Source organism: Adiantum capillus-veneris, chromosome 5 (assembly GCF_014529385.1).
Source record: "Adiantum capillus-veneris isolate H3 chromosome 5, ASM1452938v2, whole genome shotgun sequence".
NCBI classification, from domain to species: Eukaryota; Viridiplantae; Streptophyta; class Polypodiopsida; order Polypodiales; family Pteridaceae; genus Adiantum; species Adiantum capillus-veneris.
The window spans coordinates 63,561,637-63,567,636 of NC_140935.1; positions in this window are offsets into that span (position 1 = coordinate 63,561,637).

Genomic DNA, 6,000 nt, shown 5'->3' on the forward strand with positions numbered 1-6,000 from the left:
CCATTTTATTGCAATTTTTCAAGCCATAATTACATCTAAAGAATTTGGGCCATGGTTTGCTATCTCTACCTTACTAAACCACAAAGTCTATCTGTGGGGAAAAAATACGCTACCAAACCTACAGCCTAACCCACAACAAGAATCATATCAAGGAGGGGCCATCACTATAGAAAAATTCCAAGATATATAAAAAAATCAACCATTGTGGCAATAGAAGTGGTTGGAAAACAGACCTACCAATGAAACAAGGTACAAAGAAACACCGTAACCCTTAAGAATACACTCAACATGTTGCCTAGTTTCAAGCAGAAATATATGGTCAATATTTGCAAACTGGAAAGATAGGAGGAAGTCATTCCTCAACTATCCGTCATCACATGTGATGCCATCCAAAACATACATGTTGCACATAGTGAAGTCAACTCTTACACTACTTAGCTACATCCTAGATTTGGTATGTCAAATGCTCTACAAAATTGCAAAGATGCTCATCACTACAATCACAATGCATGTTGATGTTGAAGCAATAGGTCACCCATGGACGATGTCATCAAAGGAAGCGTGGTGGGATCTGAAGAACACCCCTCCAAAAAACATCATAATGGGGTTGTATGCATAATTGATGTTCTACCATCCCACTACCTCAAGACTTTGAAGAATGCTTGATAGAAATATTCATAGAAATTGAATCTCTCTCTCTCTCTCTCTCTCTCTCTCTCTCTCTCTCTCTCTCTCTCTCTCTCTCTCTCTCTCTCTCTCTCTCTCTCTCTCTCTCTCACACACACACACACACACACACACACACACACACACACACACACACACACACATCCGACTCTGCTCTTCCGCTTCCCTTCAAACTTGAGTCTTATGGATTTGTACACATACTATAGGCAACTAAACGAGCAACCAAATGCCAGCAAGATTCCATTTTATGGTTCACTCTCATGTATACCCTCTTTTTTTACTATTGAAAATGTATGCAGCGAGCTCAATAAGTTGGCCACTTGAAAAGCAGGAGACATTCAAAATATCAAGCGAGAAATGCTTAAATGGATGGGATATTCATCACATTATTGGATGTATGATATCTCAACCTTGCACTTCAACGTGTTATGCCTTTTTTTGGTGTACTAATTGGATCAAGCCTTCAATAAAGGAGGGGATGTAAAGAATGTAAATAGCTATTGGACTATAATGATTGGGTCTTTTATGGCAAAGTTATTTGGGTGCATAATGGAGATAAAATTGAGTCAATGGGCTAAAAAGAATGGCAAGCGTGCAAAAGGACAAGTGGGCTTCTATCAACATCATAGCACCATTGACCATCCTGTCACTCTTTATGTTCTCATGTAGGAAAGACGGTTGAAAGGTAAGCAATTGTATTGTTCTTTGTGGACTTCAAGAAAGCGACTGATATGATTCCATATAACAATTTGTGGAGAAGGATGGAATCCAAGTGCTCACTCCAAGTTGGAGGGTCTAAGTATCACACACTATTAGAGTGCTTAGACCTTGCTTACATTTGAACTTGCTTACCTTACATTTTCAGCCATGACTTATAGCTATAGACTTTTGTCTCCCAACCGCAGTGTGGTCTCTCCATTGTGATTCTCATCACCACGATCTTGAACCATCAAGAATCACTCATCAGTCCCCCCCACATGATATATAATATTTATCTTTGCTCCCAAAAGCCTTCATGAACTGATGTCAACAACTATACAATGCACGATAACTCTCTTAGAGTTGTCACAAATTAGACCACATCTATGGGGAGAAGTAGGCAAGAACTTGGAAAAGATGGGGCCGAAAATTCCTCATCAATACATTCCCATAGCTGACCAGATGGGTAAACCAACACCAGGTAAACCAAAGGCTAAACTAGTATTTGTAAACAAGGTGGGTGGCTACTATGAAGGGGAAGAAGTAAATACCACCTTGCCGATGGAGCACAAGGGAATCAGAACAATTGCAATAGGGTATATGCAAGGGATGGAATGTAGGTACCTAGGTGAGGATACCTAGTTACTTGAATATTTTGTAAGAATTGGATCAAAAGCTTTATTTTTTGAAATTGTCTACAGAATTTCACAACGTGTGTGAAAGTAGTGGGGACAGATACCATACTGCGTAGTCATAAAGCTTCCTTATCAACGGTTGCAAAGAATGGGCAACGTTGGTGGCCAAGAAACTCCTCCAGTTGAAGCAAAGAAAAGCAAGTCAATAGGGAGGAGGAGGAAAGCCCATTCTTCATCTCCCTTTCCTCCACCTAAATGGGTGCACGATCCTTGATTGAGGAAGATCTCATAAACAAAGATGGGTTGAAATGCTTTAAGGAGGTGCCAAGGAGAGGTAGTAGAGTGAAATGTAGAGATGTGAAGCCAGAGTTCTAGAACATGTTTTATTGATTGTTCACATCTCTGTATTAGCAACCTCCAAGAACTTGTGGTATTGAGTTGACTAAAGCATTTTCTAGGGGCTTTCTATATGAACAATTGAAGGGACGGGTCGATTGGGCTTTGTTTTTGGAGAGTATGATCACACATATGGATGCAGGTAAATTGCAAGTAAAGAAGTAGAGATGGGAAGTTTTTCATTCCTCCTTTGCCCCTCAAAGTTCTTGGTGAATGACAAGGACTCTGGATCACTTGGAGACGGGACACGAAACTCAAATCTCTAGAGTAGATGATGTGCAAAAAAAATTCTTATTTGGTCCACCATATCTTGCAGATCTAGATACTATTTACAACATGGTTGAAAATAGGCATGCTTTGGCATTGTCAAAGTGTAATGAAGCTACCAATAAGCTTGCATTACATAAGGTAGATGTGCACCAAGATGAAGGTGCCACCCTCCTAGTAGACATGCTCATTGGGCAATTGAAGGATGCAAAGGCTACATTACAGAAGGTAAAAGAGCATGGATGATGTGGATGCAGTGCATGTGGAGCAGCTTAGAAATAATAGCAGTAGGTTGTCAATGACAATCCACATTGCAAGGAATCAATTGAGACGTTGGGTAGTGCTCAAGAGGAAAGAGATTTAGCACATGAAATGGAGGAGTGTACACGTGTGCAGATGGATTTTGTGAGAAGCATGCAAGTTAAAAAAAAGTACAATATTGCTCCTTCCACATTCAACCCCCTTTGCAAAATGCCCTTTCTTCACTAAAAAATGACAAAAGTATTATCATAAAACCAATAGATAAGAACCTTGGACCTGCCATCCTCAAAGTCTTGGTACCTCAATGAAGGTTCCCACCTTCTCTCCAATCCCACCACCTACTCACCTATTAACACAGTCCCTATCCCTTTTGTACACCCTCTCCTTTCTTCCATCCTCGCTAATTTCCCTTTTCTTTCCTCCTCCAATGAAAGAAATTTTATTCTTTTCTACCCTTACCTTAAACTTAAGCCTTGTCCCTTCTACCTTCTTCCTGAAATCCACAAACCAACCTTGATCAGATGACCTATTTGCTTGTACAAAGCTATGTTTTAGAGCATGCCTTGAAATGGCTGCACATTCAACTTTATCCTCTTTTAGTCTACAAAAAGGAACACCTTAAAGACTCACACTCTCTTATTTTGGATCTAGTCTCCGTTCCCCTTCCACCTAACACTACGTTTTTCACCATTGATGTTGACTCTATATCCTAGTATCCCTAACCTAGAGGACCTTCTAGCTTTGTAATTTTTTATCCAAAGTCATTTCTCTTCCCCTAAGCTTCCCCCTTCCACCTAGCATTATGTTTTTTGCCTTTGATGTTGACTCTCTATATCCTAGTATCCCTACCGTAGAGGACCTTCTAGCCTTGAAATTTTCTATTTAGAGTCATTTCTCTTCCCCTAAGATTTCCCTGATTATGTCCTTAGCATCCTTTGTTTTAAACCATACATCTCTTTTAATGGTCAAAATTGGCGCCAAGTTAAAGGCACTACCATGGGCTCAAACTTCACCGTGTCTCCAAATAGCTTTAGGTTGGCATGTGTGGATAGTAACGCCTTGGCTCTCATTCCCAGCTTTTGGTTATCCTTATTACTTTTAGAGGCTTTCGAGATCCGTCTCGGACTCTTTTGGACTCGCTATATCCCATCAGTTGCCTTGTAGAAAATTGAACTATAGACCACACTAGGTCAAAAAATCCCCATTCGTGAACTGTGAACACATCACGTCCACACTTTCCAGACAATAAACTTTGAAACACATCCTATTCATAATTTGGGCAGCAAAAATGGATTGGCATAGTCATCCATAGTGTTTTAGATATGTCTGATTGGTTCCTTGTCAGATGCATGTGCATTGAAGTGCAACCCACGGGTCCAAACACTAAGAAGTAGAACTCCAACACAATGGTCCAAATCATTTATAGGGAGCTTCATTTTCCCCCTCTCTACCACTCACAAGCCTGAATCTGGCTGAAACTAGTTGCGGCAATCACCAACTAGCTAGAAATCTAGTCTTGTGGCCATTGTGGCCGCCACCACGTGTGCCATGTCGATTGCCTCGGTCAGATCTTTATCAATGTTATCTCTATCTAGATTTCCTTTGCGTTTGTCCTCCTATGAGATCCTACTTTTGCCTCTAGCTTTGCATTTTTGAGCCAAACAAAGCATCAAGCCACATTTATAACAACAGTTGTCAGACCTCATGGGTACCAAGGTAGCTAATTGAGTAGCCACTCGAGCCAACATCGTAAAATGCCTTCAAAATATTTTCCTTCATGAGCTCTCCACACCATGTTATTACAAATCGGTCGCTGGATCCTACACTTCAAAAAGATGTACAAAATGCAATCCTTGAGCAGGCCGTTATGCCATTGTAGAGACGAGCATTTCAACATGCTATCAAAAAGACTGCCAACATCTAGTAATGACACAAAAATCCATTACTTGTGTTGTCGCCATCTCAAAAGGTTGCTTGATCTACAGTCATGGTTGGGTAGGTCTATGTACAACCTATCAAAATGCAATGTCTAGGGTATGAAGAGCTACCAACAAGGACTCCCTTTTCTCCTAGATACAAATTGACCCTCTTCCCACCAGCTAGCATTTTAAAAAATGCTGACCCTTGGGAGTGCTTTGGAATGCCAACCAAATAAATACCACCTCCTCAACTACTCCTTGCTATTTATTCTTCTTTATTCCATCTTCTCCATGGTGCCACCCTCTCTCACACTCAATGAGTCTTGAGTTTTGATACCATGTCAAAGTCAACGATGTAGAAGCATAAAGCAATAGCGAGAATGCACAAGAGAGAGAAAGAGAGATATATATATTGTTGAACCAACCAACCTTGGCAATAAATTGATCATTATACAATGCAGGCTCGGTGTACTTATAAAGTTACCTTAGCAAATTCCCTACATACAGTTTGACAAGTAAGTAAAATAAATATCTAAAGCCAAAACAAATATTGGGATCACATTGGGAAGTTCACTTGAGATGCCTAAACTTTAACAAATGTTTGATGTGTTTGAAGTTTAGAATAAAGGAGAGCAATATGCTACTATTGAATTCCCACAAAAAGCATTTGATGCTTAAGGAATCATCCAGGCCAAAACCCAAAAATATGGGTCGCCACAAGAGAGCAGGGAAAGGCCCACAAAATAAGAAGTATTGATATGATGGAGATTGTAGGTCCATCCACTTATAAGAGAACAACATGCCTAAAGCCCATCACATAAGAAGATCATGATGACATAGAGAAGACGTTGTCTACCAAAGACCTCAAAATGGTCAAGGAATTCAACATTGAAGACACACTGGGATAGCTTGAAATGCATTTTCTTTGCCACAAAAATGTCATTAATACAAGGGAAAGAGAGCTCATGCAGTGGCATCGGCATATGGAAAAACTAATAGAGGAAAAATCTAAAGGTAGGAGTGCAAGACTTGGAAACGCAAGCAAAGAAGCCCTAGGAAGAAAAATCATAGCTAATCAAAGTTCTCCGATCAACATATGCTAACTTAGAGTCATATTTAGCTAAAGATAGTTAGAA